The 19,675-nt window shown below is 29.9% G+C and overlaps 1 long non-coding RNA gene across 2 annotated transcripts in view; it reads right to left on the bottom strand.

Moving 5' to 3' along the window:
- Positions 1-19,675, bottom strand: part of LOC129960630 (uncharacterized) — a 66,529-nt gene that overhangs the window by 29,219 nt on the left and 17,635 nt on the right. For both annotated transcript variants that reach the window (XR_008783642.1, XR_008783641.1), the window contains exon 2: positions 1,534-1,647. This is a non-coding gene — a long non-coding RNA (uncharacterized LOC129960630). The remainder of the gene's footprint in view (positions 1-1,533; positions 1,648-19,675) is intronic.

Raw genomic sequence — 19,675 nt, 5'->3', positions numbered from 1 at the left:
CTGTCGTTGTTGATGGCCCCACCGAATGTACTTCCCTCTATTAGCATAACGCAGTTAGGTAACGGTGTTTGCCGAGCAGTTGACGTTGACCATTTCGCACCCAGCGAATTAAGAAGATTTCTTAATAGAGAATTAAAATAAACGAACTCTTACTGAACATAAACAACCAACGCGTAAATTGTGATTTATATATTAAGGAGAACTCCTAGCTCCTGCTTTAGACCACGGTTCTTTACTGATAAAATATTTGATTTCTTAGATCATAATTTTAGGAAACGTGAGTGCGCATTTCTAGAAAAATGCGCATGATTATTGCTCACATTTACTTCGTTTTGTCTCTAATTTTCGAGGCATTGTTTGGAAAAGAATATGTATTCAAAAGATGACATTTATTAGCGTTTTACAAGAATAATTTATTTAAATATTTCTTTTTTCTTTTTTTCTCTGTTGGTTTTTTTTAAAAATTATTATTTGCTTTCAATCGAAATCTAATAAATTTTTTTCCGAAATAAAATGTTCTGCTGTGATATCTAGTCCTTTTAACTTTAGAACGATCAAATTTGGGTTAATATGATTAGAATTAAAAATATTAGTTGAATTAGAATTTTAATAGACGCGAGCTTACATTTTGGGAAAAATGTGCACAATTATTCTTCAGATTCATTTCGTTTCTTCTCTATTTTCCAAGTGTTGTTTGGAAGAGAATATAGACTCAAAATATGACACTTGCATACATTTTTTTAAATAATTATTTGAAAGAGAACATAAATTCAAAAGATGACATTTATCAGCTTTTTACAAGAAGAGTTAATTTAAATATGTAGGTTTACCGTTAGTTTTAAATTATTTGCTTTTAATCGAAATCTAATGTTTCTCCGAAATAAAATGTTTTGCTTCGATATCTATACTTTTAATTTCATTGAAGGTGAAATTTCGGTTGATGAGGTTTCTTTACTATTTTCCTAGTGTTTTTTTTGGAAGAAAATATATACCCAAAATGTTACATCATTTTTATAAAAGCATTTTATTTCAGTATTCATATTTCAATTTCATAGAATGGTCATATTTGGGTTAATAAGATTAAAATTCTAATTTAACTAATCTTGAGATTCTAAGGGACCTGGGCTTACATTTTGAGAAAGATTTGCATAATTATTACTCACATCCATTTCGTTTCTTTTCTATTTTCATAGTGTTGTTTGGAAGAGAATATATATACCCAAAATGTGACGCTTAATTTTTATAAAAGAATTATGAAAGTATTCAATTTTTATATTTGTCATTATTCTTTAAATACTGTTATTTGCTTACCATCGGAATCAAATAAAAAAAAAGGATTCTGTGTCTCTTATAAAATAGATTCATAAAGGCGTGCCTCATGTAACTTGCAGCCTTCCAGAGAGATAAGACTCACATAAAGGAAAGGAACATTGATCTTTCCACCTCGTAGTATATCGACCAAAAAACGAGCACCCGGTTACTTATGTGTCGACTTCTCATTCTCGTACTCGATGTTGTCAAAAGGATACTTACATAACCATAAAAAACAACAGAATGGGTCGTCGGAACAAGCAAAGATCTCGATAAGGCCAATATCCCTATTTTTCTTTCATCCTTTCCTTAAACATGGTAGGCGGAATTTTATATCTGAAAAGATAAGGATGATTTAGTTCTCCTCATAAGTTTAGGATGCAGGGAGACACTAAATAATGAAAAGGGTGATCAAAATTATTTTGCGTTATTTTTTATTTCTGATTTATGAGACGAGGCGCAGTTTTGCTTGGGATAAACAAATCTTGCCGATAAATTTTAATTGAAGATGTGGTATTTTATCTATAATGGCATAAATGGATTGGTTGTATAAATCAATCGAGTTATGGCAGTTATGAGCAAACAATCAGCACCGTTCACATATTATGATAATTAGTTATACAGCAGAAATGGATATCGAGTGCTAATCCACCATGCTTTTAGATTTGATTATATAAACACAAGATGAGCTTGTAGATTGATTCGCTTTCATTGTACAGTAACCCGAGGCGATGCAGAATTTGAGCTCCAATTATTCTCACAATTCATTGGTCTACGCTTCTGCAGACTAAAAGTATGAACCGAAATTTGCTTTGCTGTAAAATAATATTGACATACTTGCAGGCGTTGTTAATTAAAAGGTGCTAAAAATCTTATTTTGGATTTGAAACTTGCTTTGAAAAATTGAAAAATTCACATTTTGGTCAACTAAATTATGCTTTTTTTTTTAAGATGAAATGCTTGTATTGCCGTTCAACTTTATTAGATCTCTATGACTTTAACCTATACACAATATGTTTTAATCATTAATATGCTTTAAAAGAAAGAAAAAATATATAAAAATTTTAGGGGGTGACTTAAGCAACTACTCAGGATGTTTACTTCAATCCTTGCCAATAGCTTATTTCTAGATTTCGGATATAGACCTATATTTCCAATTGGAAAAAAAAATGCTTTTAGAATTGTAAAAATTATAATTTATAGTCAATAAATTTAGTGCAAAAAAATTATGATGTCCAAAATTTTATAAACCCTCTTAGTTAAATTATTCATGTTTAATAAAATATTCTTCCCACATTAGCAATTTGAACCAATAAAATCTTCTTCGACAAAAATTGATATGAAGTTTTGAATTTCATTATTTTAAGCCACTTAACGCTTGCCTCGAGCAAGAACTTCTAATTTATAATGATTGGTAGATCTCTCTCGAGAATACCTTTGAAATGATCTAAAACAGTCTAATAAAGTGATATCCAAAGTCTCTCAATTTAGTTAATTTTCGTCCTAGGAAAGAGGATTTTTCAAAAATATTTTATTAAATATGATTTAATAGACTGGAAGAATTTATAGAAATTTAGACCTCAAAATGTTTTTAGATGTATGTTTACCGACTTAAATAATATAAATAATGATTATTTACGTCATCCTAATCTTTATTCCAAATGGAAGTATATTTTAATCCCTAACAGGACAGAAATTAACAAATAAGTCTTAATTGAAATAGATATTTTCCATATTTCAGTTAATAAATAAAACGAATGTTGAAATTTTCGTGCCAATATTTTGTTTCTTTCACATATATTGAAGAAGATTTAAAATGTTTACCAAATTTTTTCATCAGATAAATATAACTGTCATTCCTTGAGAGAAAATAATTGGAATTCGCTGAATATTTCCCCAAGGAAACCGCATCTGTTTGTGATATTTGAAGCGAAAGTTTAACAACCCTGTTTTTCAAAAACCTCTGGACTTTACAATGACTTATCTTCCTTCGATAAATTTCATGGGAGAAAATATTTCAAAGAATTCTCTAGAAATATTTCCTCGAAAAATATCTGACAGGAAGATGCCTGGAAATTCGTTTTGAAAGGAAATATTATGCACATGTGAAGGTTAGAAGAAAACTTTTATCTTTACAGATTAGAGGCCTTTGTTCATGGCTGAAATAAAGAAAATAAAAGCATTATTCTTGCATCTGATAAAACGAGTTTGACTAACCTGTAATAGTTAGGATAAGAGAAAAGTGCTTTGAAAATAATTAGGATAACATAGTCCAACAATTTTTGACAATATATATTCAAACAACAATATTTCAAATAATTTTTTAAAAATAGTCTTCAACAATTGTTATCATGCAACTTATCGCAGCTATAGTTTTATAATTTTCCCTTAAATATCTCAGCTAGGAAACGATGTATTAAAATTCATTTATATGGATCCTGAAATTTATTTTATTTTAATAAATCCACGAAAATGTTCTCTCCTTTTCTTTCTAGCATACTTACATAATATAGAACTTGAATACATAATATAGAAGTTTTGAAATATATTGAAGATAATAGGTATATATTTTTGACTTTCATTTTGACTGACCATGTCCATTTGGTTTAAATCCATAAATTTTATTTTAAAATGATATAGAAAATTAAACTTATTTAACCCTTTAAAGGGCCATTTTTTTAGTCATTATGTTAAAATATTTTTAGGCTTGAAATTAGAATAAGAAAAGGGATTCATTTAGCTTATCAGATAAATTCAATCTGATTAATTCATTAATTTGGTGAATTAATAAGTCACAAATCAAGACATTTTGTCTGAGATAAAGAACTGAAGCATCTAAATTTCTGACTTTCTAAAAAAAATTGTCAGAATTCATGCCAATCTACATAATTTCATACAAAGATTGATAAATTTGGTGAGAAGCATACTTCCCACGGCCCTAGAAAGGGTTAAGTTATTGCTCCTTTAAATAAAATATTTCATTGATATACAAAGGAATAGACAAACCAACAGACAGTCAACTCTTTGGTGGTTTTGATTGAAAATTTGATATGTATCCTAATTTTAGTTTCAGGATCATATACCAAATTTATTTTGTGTATCTGGTTGGCTTTTTTAGGTTTTGCGCTCATATATGAGCAATTATAAAAAAAGACAGACAACCAAAATTTAAATAGTATTGATGGAAAATTTAATTAAATTCAGGCCTTCAGACTTAAATTGACAGTTTTTTTATCTGTTTTATTGTATTTTTGAGTTAACTTTATTTATAAATTCGCAGATGGATAGATAGACTTCTCATTGAAACATTTAGCAAAAAATTAGATAGAAATCTGCGATTTCACTGCAAAGATAACTTATCTAATTCAATTAATCTAATCCCTTCCATTTAGAGTTATGATCACAGACGGATAGACAAACAGAAAGAATTTTAAAAATGGTTTTTATCGGATTTAAGACGATCCGAAATGTGGAAATTTATCAAACTCTTGGAGTAAAATTTCCTAACGATTGCAATGCTTTATTTTTGCAAACTTTGGCCAGAGAAATAAAAGAAAGTCAAAACCCTTGATTTTCGTGAATTTTAGGAGATTCAATTGAAAGTTTTTGAGCAAAATCTTTCATTAAGTTCTATACTTTCTTTTTTGTTAGTCAATGGAATAATCGATACAAAAACCGTTATAACCATATGTTCCATATGAGTAAATATAAAAAAATCATTCCTTTAATGATTACAGGAAGTTAAAGTTATATTATAATGGTTATAAAACATTCAAAGTGCACAATAATTTTTTTTAAAAATTAGCAAAATCGATTGAAAAGTAATAAATGCTCTTAAGCATTTGGGATTTGCATGAATGTGCTCAAGGCATAATCGGATATTCTTTTCATAAAAAAACGGTTGAAATTCTAAAAATGTCAGAAGAGATGGATGGAAGAAAATAATAATACAAATTTGAATTATATATAACTAACTATACTATCAATAAATTCTAAACATGGCCTCCACTTCACAATATGAACTAAGTTCGGCAAGTCAAGATACTTGTGACAGCTCAGTGCATTATGTCTGGGTGAATTCTAGGCCTTTGAATTGCATCTTTGACTCTACAGATGTGAGAAAGAAGGATTAGTATTTTAGGAACCTGAAACGACCCCACAGAAAAAAATAGGGAACGAAAAAAAACTATTGGAATCAAGTCTGATGAACGTTGGGATTATTTATCTCACAATACTGACTTATTTTACATTTATTAGAAATATTCAAAATGAATGCCTTCATCTGAACTTCAATTGTGGACGGAGCATCAACTTGCAAGATGGCTATTACAGATATTACATGTCTTTTTTGCGCAAAGCGAACAAAATAGTACATGCAGAATAATGAGATACTGCCCATACCCATACGGCGGAAGCTTTTGAACCAATTATTGAATAATACTTTTCAAAGAAAGAGTTGGGAATGAAATATACAATAAAATTGTACTAAATTCTCACATAGGATGAATGTAATGGTTTGGTTATGCTCTCAAGGTATGTAACCTTCATGTTGACGTTCAAATGTATTACAAATTGGGTTTCATCCTTTCTCATGATATTAAACAACCATTGCGGTTCTTATTTAATTTTTACCAGCATCCACATGCTAAGGATTTCTTGTTGCCAATAACTGATGATAACAACTGGTATAATGAATGCATTTTTACTGTTGAATACGCAAAATCCCGTGAAGGGGAGTTCCAGTACTTCACCAGCATCACGATCAGTGCTACTTTCTTTAAATGAAAGTATGCTTTATCCTCCATAACAGTTGGTAGAGCAATAAAGCGACCTACTTCTTCGTAGATGTCCTTCCAAGCGACCTGTTTCTTCGAAGTGTTGAACTAGTTTCAGCATTCTAGAACATAGAATGAAACGTTCCCTCCTCCTTTTGCCTCGCGAATTTTTCTTATGCAACATTTACAGATACATTGTTTCTACATAAAGGATTAATCAATAATGGTTGATCTGGTAACGGTAGCTTACTATTGCTATCAAATACAGAAACCGTATGCATACAATTATTAAATAAAAAGCAAATTTTCATAAATCTTGAATGAACTTATGACATGTCTTGTACACAAACAATGATTTATCAATAAAAGGCGCTATAGTGGCATAAACGTGTTATTTGTTGAATTTCTAGTTCTTTATGTAAAAACTGTATATTATAATAAATTTGCTGCGTTTATTTATTGTTTTGTGCGGAATTCATTATGAGATGAACTTATGTTTGGAATCCACAATTTTAATTTTTTTGAGAGAGGTTCAATTTTTCTTGAAGTAGGTGATAGAAATTTGAGGTCGGGATTCAAGAAGATTTATTAAATTATTTGCAAAACTACTTGTTTGATAGGACAAATGCCAAGATTCTGCCCAAGTAATTTCTAGTCTTGATTGATTTCAGCAATATACTGATAAATTTTGGAAAAAAAAAACAATCGATTCGAAGAGATGCCTTCTTTTGAATCTATAAAAATTCATTCTTTTATCGGAGGAGGAAAATCTGATATTTCATTTATCTTTGAAACCCTTTTATTTATAAAATCTTTTTTTTTGTTTCTTTATCTTTTATGTAAAGTGTCGATGAAAATTCAAATCTTCCTTTGAAAGTAGGGATTTCGGCATATAAATGGGAAAGTGCTTTACCTATTTTAAATATAATAGGAAAGTCAAAAGGTATTTTTTTTAATTGTGCATGGAGATCGCATCCTTCCTTATTAACATAATCTGACCAACACACATGGCATGTTAATTAGTACAGAGGAATAACTTATCTATAGATGTAATCGTAACTGTTTTCCTTGGTCCTCTAGCGGCCGCTACAATGAATAGGCAGTCCAAGTCTTAGAAGCAAGCGTAAAAACATGTTGCCCCCGAATATCATTTTAATTCATATATGTTAAATGTTATTGTCCCAAATAGTTTTATTCCCTTGTAAATCATGTATTATATGCCATTAAATGTATTTTTGGCATGGCTTATTGATTTTAATCGTTATCCCTTACAGATTTTAAATTTTGACGACCTTACGGTCACATGCCAACTTATCTATGCAGTGGAACCCATCTACAGTGATGAATTAATACATAATATGTACCCGATGCCCATCAAAGGAATTCTGCTGATGCAACATGTATACAATATAAAAATTAATAAGCTTTAATCTTTTTTATTTTTGAAACAGAAATGAAAATGCATCCTTTATCTTTCGTTAAATTGACATCGAATTCTAAAGCAATACGGAACTAACTTTGGCTAATAACTTTCAATTATGAGCAGCTGGCATGTATGATACCAGAGTCACTCACTATTCAAACTTTGGTATGGATATACAAATATATTTGTTGCAAGAAGTTGCAATATTTAATACCAAATGTTTTATCACATATTAACAAACTCCAGCACATATAGCCTTAAAAAGAAGAAATCTGATACACAGCATAATTAGAAGAGAGATAAGCAAGTTTTATTGGGGATGAAATACCAATAGCTCAGAGGGATATACCCATACGTGAAAAAATTACTACAATAGGAGCAAAACAAAATTTTTGGTACGATATCCAATTGGTACAACATTTATATTGGTACATCATCTGTAGCCGAAGTCAGAATAATATTAAAAAACCTGAAAGAAATTTTAGAAAACATTCTCCTGGGAGCCATTTTGCCTTTAACAAGTTTAGTATTTCAAACATTCCAAGTTTGTAAACCTCCATGAGAAAATTTTCAATAAGCCCCGAGGAACTCAGAGTTCCGCCTCGGTTAGTTTGGTATCCAAAAAAATCGTATACCAATCTTTTTATTCGGAAATATTGCTCCCTCTGCTGTTCCGACACTGTGAAAGAAAAATTTGAGCTTTCTGTCTTAGGTTAGGGAGAATGTTTTCTATATTTCAAAGGAAAAAGCCGCATCCATATATCAGAAATAAAAACCGAGACCAGAGATTGCTGGCGGAATTCCTAACCATTGAATCATTTCACGAATTGACACCTGCTTCTGATTCTCTTTGCTTATATTTATGATAAGAGACAAATCAATAGATCCGCTGCATGCACAGGACACGAGTTGTTGATCGAAAAATATTTTTCAAGGAAGGGTTAGTTAATGCAATCAATATTATGGTTATTTGGTATATGAAATCCCCAGATTGAGTTCTGTATTCTTTGTGTTCAATTATTCGAGTATTAAATCAACATTTATTGCAATTTTATCGAGACCAATTAAACATTAGATTTATTCATGTTGTATCGAAGTTTCTATTGATTTATTGAAATATACTTATAATTGCATGGAAGCTTATGTAAATAAGTATTTGAATATTTAAATAAAGTATTTTGAATAAATGAGATATTCTCTTGAAATACACTGGGGAATAAGATCGGTGACAAACATACATATTCTCTATGGAAATAAACTTTAGGAATTAGATCTTCAGTCTGATAAAGGAGTGGAAATTTAATGATTAGTTGCTCTGATAGTTTTGGTATCTTAATATTAAATAATGTATAGTTATATAGAAGATCTCCACTCTAAGCATATATTAACTGTCTCAATAGCTGCTTTTATACCGTTAGAGGCATAAAATATTTCCATTGGAAAACTTGAAACGAAGCAAAGGATTATATTTTATTTTGTTAGAGTTAATAGCAAATACACTGTCGAAAAAATTATAGAATGTACATTATTATATACTTCTCCATTCTTAAGCAACTGGGATGTTCTCGATAATGAAAATGGCCGAAATGTCAGTTGTAAACAAAGAAGACCTTTCGCTAATAAAATTTAATATTTGATAGAATTTAATTTAATAGATATAATTTCTGCCTTTATTTGTAAGTGACAGACAAATGCATTTATCCAGATCAAAATTTTATCATTAACACGTAGATCCATATCTCATATAATATAGCCATTGCAGGTCCATCATCACAGGTTTTCCCTAAAAAGCTCCACTGTATAAATATACCATTAATATACTCAATTATAGCCCTGAAAATGTGGGGCCTTTCCCTAAGGGTTAGCGAAGAATAAGAACAAGTAAAGAAAGATCAAAAGTTAAGCCAAAAATTATTAATACGAGTTCGCAAAAACTATTCATACTGGTATTGATATCAAATGATACCCTCTCACTGAAACAAAACAAACAAACAAACAAAACGAAAAAAAAACACAGAAAAGGATTTAAAAGCATCTCAATTATTTTAACAAAGTTAAGAAAAAGAGGATTTTTTAAAGCAGTGACACTTTTTTTTCAAATTATTAAGTTCATAAAAAGATTATTCTAATCCAATAAACAGTAGCAATATGAATACATTTTAAAAGGAATGAATTTTTAGAAAATCATGAACTTTGTAAATAATTTGTTTTTATGTTTAAAAATTTGAGATTTGATCAAAAAATTACAATTTTATTTTATATGAATAAAATTCTTTTTTTAATATTTGTTTGTTTTTATAACAAGCGCAGATCGAAAGTACAACGCTATGTTGTATCATTAATCATTGTGGAATATTTTTAAAAATAATTTAAAATTTTAATCTATCAAAATATGTAATAAATGCAAAACTAAACAGAGTTAAGATCAGCATTATCAGCACATTCATAACAGAATTATGAATTTACATACAAAACTTTAAAAAAGTAATGCTGAGAAGCGGATTTACAATAAAATTAATATTGAGATCAAAAATACAACACTCTTGTCTACCTGCTATAACATTCTGACATCTGCCTGCTATAACATCTGCTATAACATCTGTTATAACAGATGTTATAACAGATGTTATAGCAGGAAGAATATATAGCAGGCTATATATTCTTCCTGCTATAACATCTGCTATAACATCTGTTATAACAGATGTTATAACAGATGTTATAGCAGGAAGAATATATAGCAGGCTATATATTCTTCCTGCTATAACATCTGCTATAACATCTGTTATAACAGATGTTATAACAGATGTTATAGCAGGAAGAATATATAGCAGGCTATATATTCTTCCTGCTATAACATCTAAAAGAAACATTCTGACATTGAGAAAAGTTATTGTGAAGCAGAATCACAGCCATATCATTGACAAGTTAAGAGCAAAAAAAATATTTCATTATTTATGTTGTTTATATTTGTATTTATTATGCCGATAATCTCGCTTGAATTCATGAATATTTACTTAAACATACATTCTCTATTGTTTTTCAAAATATTACATGCAACTATCTGGGATAGATTTGTTAAGTGTTAGCATACCTATTTTCAAAGTGGAATATGCATTTCAATATCAGGATTTGAATGATGCTTCTCCTAAGATATCACAATCCCTACACATTGATTGTGATGCTAGTTTATATAACTGAACACTAAAGACTGTAATGGCCTGGTGGTAAAATCTCTGTTTCTCGACTGAAAGGTTCTAGGTCCAAAATAAGAATACACCAAAAAGCGGCGATGTAAGTATATCTGGTGCACGTCAAATCTGCTGGGGACAAATGCCTACCAGTAGGTATGGTGTGGAAGTTTGGAGAAGGGGTGCCTCCTCAAATGTCATTCTCATCATCTGACCATATTAAATATCACAAAATTCATCCATACATCCTTACTGTTATTCGAGAAGGAAGTTAATATAACTAAACTGAGCCACTTTTAATTCCCTACCATATACACATGGGGCTCCAAAGATAGGGTGCATATCATATAACTATCAATTGATGCCATTTCTCTTGTATCAATAAATGGTTAAGCATTTGATACTTTTTAACGTTTAGTATAGTCAATATGATTTTTAAAAAACTTGAGTCTAATAATACCCTTCTGCACGAAGCGATAACAAAAATCTATCACCGGAACGAATAAAAGCATTCAGTTATTTCAGTTTGAGAATCATAACTCTGGTTTTATGATGCTCAAGCGCTTGAATGACAAATGAAGCCTAAAAAAATCGGAAATATAATCAGCCAGTGAGTTTTTTTTATGAATGTTACAAAGCGAGGACCCTCGCTTATTTTTTTCACAAGAGGAAATTTTATCTCCCAAAGAGTGATTCGTTTTAATGGTACGTGCCAATCGTGCGATTCGACCGACTCACAATTGACAGTTATAACAAATTGTCATCTGGCAGAAGAAAATCCATTTGAAATGGTCTATAAATGTGTTTTATATCTCGTGATAACAGTTGAGCGGCCTCAAAGACGTACCTCCCTAAGGCAGGCGTCTGAGTGGAAGACATAACTCATTTCTCGAAACGAAATGTTTCCCTTTATTATTCTAATTTTTGTTTCGTTTTAATACGAGTGGTCACGAAAAGAACTCATTATTCCGTTCTCTAACAACAGGCAGAATGTTTTAAGAATTATTGCGAGGATATATGACACACATTTCATTTCCTAGATTATTGCGTCACGAAAATGCGCTACCGAGGACCATAGTTAATAAAGATCTCGTTTAGAAAGATTAGAAATTTAACTTACAAAGAGTCATTGTAACTTTTGCCGAGAAAAAAGAAATCAACTTTGGGGGGGGGGTAGTTGAGTTTAATAAGTTTTGTAATGTGTTATGTGAAAACATTGCTGCTTATCCCCCCCCCCTTCTCTTCTTATTCATTTTCAGTTACTTTTGGTGGAGCCTCGTTATATAAAAATTTAGTAAGATTTAATTTGATAAATACTATCCAAATGCTACTAAAAGAAAATTTTAGTTTCTTCTTAACCCTTTAAAGGGCCATTTTTTTCTAGTCATATTATGTTAAAATATTTTTAGGCTTGAAATTAGAATAATAAAACGGATTCATTTAGCTTATTAGATAAATTTAATTTGATTAATTAATTAATTTGGTTAATTAATAATTAAGTAACAAACCAAGACACGTCATTTTGTGTGAGATAAAGAACTAAAGCATCTAAGTTTCTGTCTTTCTAAAAAAATTTGTCAGAATTTATGCCAACCTATATAAATTCATGCAAAGATTGATACATTTGGTGGGAAGCCTTCTTCCCACGGCCCTAGAAAGGGTTAATTAATCGTTTTCGCTTCTTTTTACTTTCTTGTATAGGACGTATAAGGAATGTATTCTTTCGAACTCGATATTTTTACAAATCTCCAAGTTTCAAACCTCCCCGACTTCAAAGAAACACCTTTTTAGCATTCTGTTTCGTTGTCTGTCTGTCTGAACACGATAACTCAAACACGCTTTGATCTAAAAGGATGAAATTTAATATATGGAATGACAACCAAATTTTTACATTTCTATCAACTCTTGAACGAAATCCAATCACAGGAAATCCATCTGATTGGTTGTTGGAGGTAGATAATTATAAAACGCAAATAACTATGTAAATAAAATTTAGTAAATAAATTTAGAATCTAAAATATATATATTTAACAAATTTTGAATCAAACCTATCAAACAGCTGATCGCCTGTCTGTCTGTACTTTCGCATGCATGTAAACGCAATGACTTTAAACCAATTAAATTTGGTATGTTATCTTGTGTTTACAGCTACAATTTCGTGACAAATTTTGGTATTATTCGAGTAGGAAAATGACGTCCAAAACGCATATTCTCGCTGTAGTTTCAGTAAAAATGTTAGATTCCCTCCAAAGATTTTTTATTTCATAACTCTATTTCATGAATTTTATGCAAGGTATGTAGGATATGAGAAGAAAGAGGATGAAACCTACATTGAGAGTATGCGAGAGAGATAACGGGAGATCACTTACATTGGTTTTGTTTTATATTGCTCTGTCAACATTATTTTTGGACATTTTTTAAACAAACAGCAAAGAACCCCCCCCCCTCCATATTTTATAAATTATATTTTATTGAGCATAACTGAGGCATTTTTCAGCCTATAGGTATGTACTAGTCTGGAAAATTAAAAGATCATTCATTTTTTTGGAATAAACACATACGTTCTAGTCATCGTTTTAGCGAAAACTGCTTTATTGTTGTTTTATCGGTATGTATAAGTTTGAATCTAAAATATTTGTTTCATTAACTTTTTTGACTTACCGATGAAGAATAATTATATAAACGTGAGGTGCATAACAATCAAGGTTACTAAATATTTGAATTATTTAATACTTTTCTCTTTGATGCAATTCAGAAATTCATTCTATATCAGCCTAAATTTGTAATAAGGATATCTTGTTTTTTTTCTATACTTTTCGTAAAAACAGCACAAAACTTAGTATTTTGGTAGATTATTAATAGTTTTACTTCCAAGAAACGTATTGATATTGTTTCAGCTTTACAAATGCCAAAACAAGTTTTGTGAGCTTTTTAGCTATTGTTAAGAACTTCAAAGTTGAAATATTTTTAACACCATGTATTTTATCTTCGAAATAATGATTAAGCACATTAAGATGCGTTGATGTCATGACCATTCAATCCTAATAGTCAAAGTCGCTATGAATTTGAATTTTTTTGTATTAAATATTTCGGCTTTGAGGCAACTCCAAAATTTTCCAAATTTTTAAACTACTTTTACGTTATTTTTAATAAAAACAGAACAATGAAACTAATTCTTTTTTGCAAGAAACGGGGATTTTATGATGATCGTTATTTATTGAATATTGATATTATATTAATAAATAAAATAATTCTTTGCCTTCATTATAAATTTCAAACTATGTTTTAAGCAAGATTATTTTCAAAATTTCTTCTATAAAGTTGAAGTATTTTTTCTCAATATTTTTTTACTTGAATTTTTTGGACTTTTTAAATAAATATACAAGTATGAGTTGTTACCACATTCATCCTATTCCAGTAAGCAACTGCTCTAAATCTGAATTTCATCCACCTTCTTCATTTCGTCAAACTTTTTTTTTTTTTTTTTTTGCTTATGACACTTTCGATATTCTAGGAAAATTTTTTGAAAAATATTGCAAAATATAATACTTTTGAATTTTTGCACAAAATTGATAGAACAAACACCTATAAAACCAGAATATATCAATTATTTTTCAAAATAGGAAGAAATATGTTTTTTTGGGCTAAAAATTGGTACAAAGCAAAAAATCTTCAATTTTATCAAATGATTTGGTCAAAATTTCGGAGATAACAAAACACACATTACCTAGTACCTGTTGTATAGAAATATATTTTATTTTTTACAGTCTTTAAGTACTGGGTACGATAAATAACATGAAACTTTCATTTTTTCCATTATGAAGCGTAAAAACAATTGTAAAATCTTTTGAGATAAACAGATTGTTTATTCTATAGTTCAAAACCTGTGAAACAAAATGAAAGATTGATTACTATACCAAATTTGAACAAAAATTATTCTAGCTATTTTGATTTGTGAGATTTTTCCGTTTAAATGGTCAGTCGAAATTTAAAATTTGAGAAAGTAGCATTTAGTCATGCAAAATAGGATTAAAATAAAAATTATACAAAAATAAAAATGAAATTAATTTCCCAAAGAATGAACATAAGCAAAATTCAAAGGGTTTTATATAGAAAACTGTTAAAAAATTAAAAATATTAAATAATAAAATATTCGATATTTTCGTTGTAATCACATTAGCGCTTTTACTGCTCGGTTTCACGCCAGTTATTTGGATCGTCTATCTAATTAGACGATCCTTATTTCGTATTTCCTTATTATTATAGAGAAGGGATAATCTGATTAGATAAATGGTTCAGTATAATTAGATTGTAGGTGCGAACCATATACGAGTCACCTGGCAGTCAATGTGTTAACCAATTAATTGTTTCGACCTCTTAAAAAAAATGGGTATCTAAATTGTGTCGCAGAAATTGAGCGATGACGAGTATACTCGTCAAACACAGTAGGTGTAATATGAAATTATGTTCTAATGAAATAACTTTTTTTTTGAATAATCACATTTGTTTATTTACTTTAACACATTTTTTCCCATATGAACGAAAAGAAATATTTAAGAAAATTGGATGAATAATACAGCACAGCGATACATTTAAGAAAAACATTTCATATTAAATGCGGTTTTTATAATTATTAAAAATCTTTTATTTGTTCCTTTGATTTCGACTTGGCCTCAAAATATATTAAACATCTTGAGATTTATGAACATGTTTGAGTTTTTATTAAAACTTAAATACAAAGTGAAAATTGTCACTATTTATTACTCCTGACGAATAAACTCGTCATAATGCAAAATATTGCACTTTTCCCATGACGAGTATACTCGTCAAACACAGTTAACCGGTTAAGGACGTTAAAGAATACTTTTATTTAATTTCTCGATGAAATGACAATATTGTAAACTTGAATCTTATTAGTTATAATAAAAATGACTATTTCTAGGAGAGATAGATTAATATTATCCTATATAGATGTTAATACAAATGTACACGTCATTATATATTTATACCTCGCCTCCTAAAGTTTAAACATTCGATTATTTGAAAAATATATTCAGACCCATAGATGACAAATAAATACATAAAAATGAGTTGATGTCGCAGCCATCCTATCCCAGCCAGCAATGTTGCTATAAATTTGAATTTTTTGGTGGCTTCTTAATCTTCTTGCTTTGAGGCACCTCCGAAATTCTAGTTGAGCCTCCAAGAAATGTTTCTTCGGTTTTTACGATAACATAGTAGCGGCAGGCTACGTGCTTGGAGCGCATTTATCTTTCGGGTTGGACCAGAAACAAAGCGAGTTCAGAATGAAAGCTACTAGTGCGGAGAAATTTCGAAGCCAAAATCTATTCCAGAGTTTTTCCAGAGCTAAGGTAAGACCTATCGATCCGTCTGCGGAGAAATACGGAGAGTCATAAAGTCGAGCTCAGCCAGCTGGTCAAATGCAATGACTGTTTCATGTAGGCAGCAAATATCAAACTTACGGAAGCGTGATAAAGTTGGGCTACTTCACGATCGCGTCTTGCGAGATTTCACGGTTGCCAAGTAAACACTTGTAGACACTCAAGCACTTTACCAAGTGAGTTGTATCGTAAATATAACTGATGTATCACGCCTATATGATTCTTCTTGAACTCTGTACAAACCTTATGGTACTGGTTAATAACACCTCATCCATTTTTGAGATTCCAGGACAGATTATCTGAATACAGAAAGTATCGCGTAGAAATTCGTCTCTTAATACTGTAAAATGGTACTTTTGATGGTTTGTTAAGAAGTGGTAAGTTAAACAAAGTTGGAGAAGGAAAAGTCATTTATTTCAAAATGGTAGATTTACGTTGTATAATTTCATACGAAATCTAATCTTTTATCTCCAGTTTTGATTATTTTAATGGGTTTTTTTTTACTGTGGTATAACTTTTTTATTCATTAAATGTACCGAAGTTTCAGCTGCATCCATTTTCGCTATTGCGTTAGTTTGAGAGAAATTTAAATACATATTTTGTATCAGAATTTGGAATATGATTTGTATACAAAAATATTTATATATATGTAAAAGTAGGTAAACAAATATGTAGATAGCTAAATTCATTTAGAAATAGATCTTTAAATCTTGTATTCATCCTATTCTTTTCACATTATTTTCTTTCCTATTAAATAAATATTGTTTGCTTGAAATGAAATTTAACACAAATATAATCAGAATTATAATTAAAATATTTTTTATTCAAGTTTTTTTTTTATTCGTGATTTCATTGCCAATTGAACTCTTATAGACTTGGATGCACATGCTGTAATGATGTTTCATTGTAAAAATAAATCATAGACTTCTCGCAAATGTTTTCAGCTTTGTACAAACTTTCTAATACAAAAGTTATTTTCCTTTTTTGCAATTGTTTTGCCCATGTTGTCTGGAATGGCTAGACTTTTATATTTTCGAGACTACAAGTACTTAGACTTCTATATTTTAAAAATAAATTTGGGCCTCTTAACACTTGTAAATGGTAATTTTGATAGTTTATGAAGAGTTGATATGTTTAATTAAAGTTTTTATTTTTTGTACAATGATTTGCTATTTTGTGCCCTCAAAAAGTGTTTAATCTTTTTCCCCTCCTTCTAACGATTACAAAGGTCTTTGACTTTACTATGAATTTTTTTTATTGTATTATATTAAGATTTCCTATAAATATTTTCTCAGACTCAAATACATGCTTTTTTAATTTAAAAAGTGACTGAAGCATTCTACTTTCTTTGAATTTTCTTCTGCTGTAATGATACAAAGTCTTTTCTTCTTAAGCGGATTTCAAACAAAGACTAGCAATTCACAATCGTAATGATATTTAGGAAAGATCATCCTTTTCCTAATTAAATGTATCTTAAGTAATGAGTTTTCTTAATTATTTCAATTTCTTTGAAGTGTTCTCTTAATACTGCAAAAAAGGGGGCAAAATAAAGCTACATTGCGTTTTTTCAAACTTTCTTTGTATAAGGATTACATAAGCAATTAATTTTACAATTGGACTTTATTTCATTTTTGTGAATGCACATTTTAAAATTGTTTTTACTCATTTGTTAAGGAGTTATGAGTTTTTATTAAAGTTGTTTTGTTTGCTGATGATTTTGAAAATTGTGAGTTAAAAATTTTAATGCACGAGTTGTATTTAAATAAGAGCTTTTAAAGAAACAGAGATAGCTGGTAAAATAAGGCAGGGAGTAATTTAATGAATAGTAAAAGTATCTATAATCCTTATAGAAATTTAAACTTATTTTTTCCGAAATTCACTTAGATGTTTTGCCTCATATCAAATCAAAATTAAATTGAAATTCATTGTTAAATGATAATTGAACTATTAAAACATTAAATTATTACATTTATTTCGTGAACACAAAACTGTAAAAAATTTAATCGCTTCAATATCTTAAGAAGAGGGAGAAAAAAGGATTTCAAAATTCTTTCTCCTTAAACTTGAAGGAAGTCAAGTTCCGCAGAAGTATTAAAAAGCCTTCTCAGAAAGAGACATTTTAACAATTTCATACAATTCATTCGCATTTCTTTTAATTTTGCTTTACATGTCAATTAATTGACCCAGCTTAACAAAAATGGAGCTAAAATTCGAGAAAATTAGATGACAACTACATCCCACAAAAACAGCATTCGAAAAATGACTTCGTTTCTTCTACTTTCTGGTGTTTTTCCCCCTTAAAATGAAACTTAATCGCTTGTTAAGATTTAAAGATTATATAATTTTCAATGTTTCATTTGTTAAAAGTGTTACGGATAAGTAAAAGATTGTTAAAATAGTAGGAGGGTACCTATTATGCCATTAAACGAATAAAAATTTATATAAAATACCTTCAGCCTTCGGAATATATTTAAATTTCGGAAATTATTCAACGGAACATATTGAAAATCACAAAATTTCATATAAAAAAGCATAAGAATCATCAGGTACAAGTTCAAACTAAAACCTCGAATGATAAATTATGAGTATGATTTATGAAAAATATATTCATAATACATTTTAACAAGTTATGTTTATAAACACAAAGAAATGTTTCTTTTTTAGCAAGTGGATTTTTTGAAAGAAATATGTTTGCCATTTAGTTGTAAGATTTGTAACGTCCCTGGCGTCCTTTATTTCATTCTGACGTGTTTAACATTCTGTGGCTGTGAGACGGCGAACAGTTCCTCCTGTTCTTTTGGTGGCAGTAAACCAAATAATGTATTCTGGAAACATACCATCCGGAATTTTTCTTTATTTAATGGAGGAAGAATTGAGCATTGATAGGGGGGATATTTTTTTTAGGTAGGTACTTTTGAATTTTAGCATCAATCAACTGGCTAGCTCTCTCTCCCTCCCTTTCTCACAAGAGTACGTGCGAATGGAAACTGCTTGATTTACTAGTAATGAAATTCAGTGATAAAGAATTTTTATTAGAGGCAGGGGCGAAAATCAAATTTCGGCGGTTCTAATCCAGAATGTTAAAATTTTAGAAAAAAAAATTATGAAATAATTTTTAAAACAATGTTTAAAAAAATTCTACTAAAAAGTGGAATTTAGCAAAAAAGTTGTTTTCTATATTTTTACTTTCCCGTTTAAGCAGTATATAAAGAGAAAGAAAGCATTGTAATTGTCAAAAAATTTGACCTCGAGTAGATTCTGACGAATAATCAAATTTCAGATATCCTTTAATCCGAAAATATATTTTTAGATATACGTTATGTCTAACTCCCAGGGGGCACCTTGAAATGAGGATGAGATGCTACCGGCATGGTGGTTGGATCTCGCCACCCTGGAGGGTACACTAATAGGTGGGGGATCTAACTCCTCCCATCGATGACGGGACGTACTTCCTTCGGGGAGGGTTGTACCGTGGCCCTTAGGACTCAACCACAGTTCCCGCCAATGTTGCTGTTGTGGCGGTCCGGTCATCCAGTTTTATGGTTTAAATCTGTGTGCCTTCGTGGCGGGTCGGAG

Source organism: Argiope bruennichi, chromosome X2, assembly GCF_947563725.1.
Source record: "Argiope bruennichi chromosome X2, qqArgBrue1.1, whole genome shotgun sequence".
Taxonomy (NCBI): Eukaryota; Metazoa; Arthropoda; class Arachnida; order Araneae; family Araneidae; genus Argiope; species Argiope bruennichi.
The sequence above is the reverse complement of the archived record's forward strand: the minus strand, read 5'-3'. Positions and strand labels throughout refer to the sequence as shown.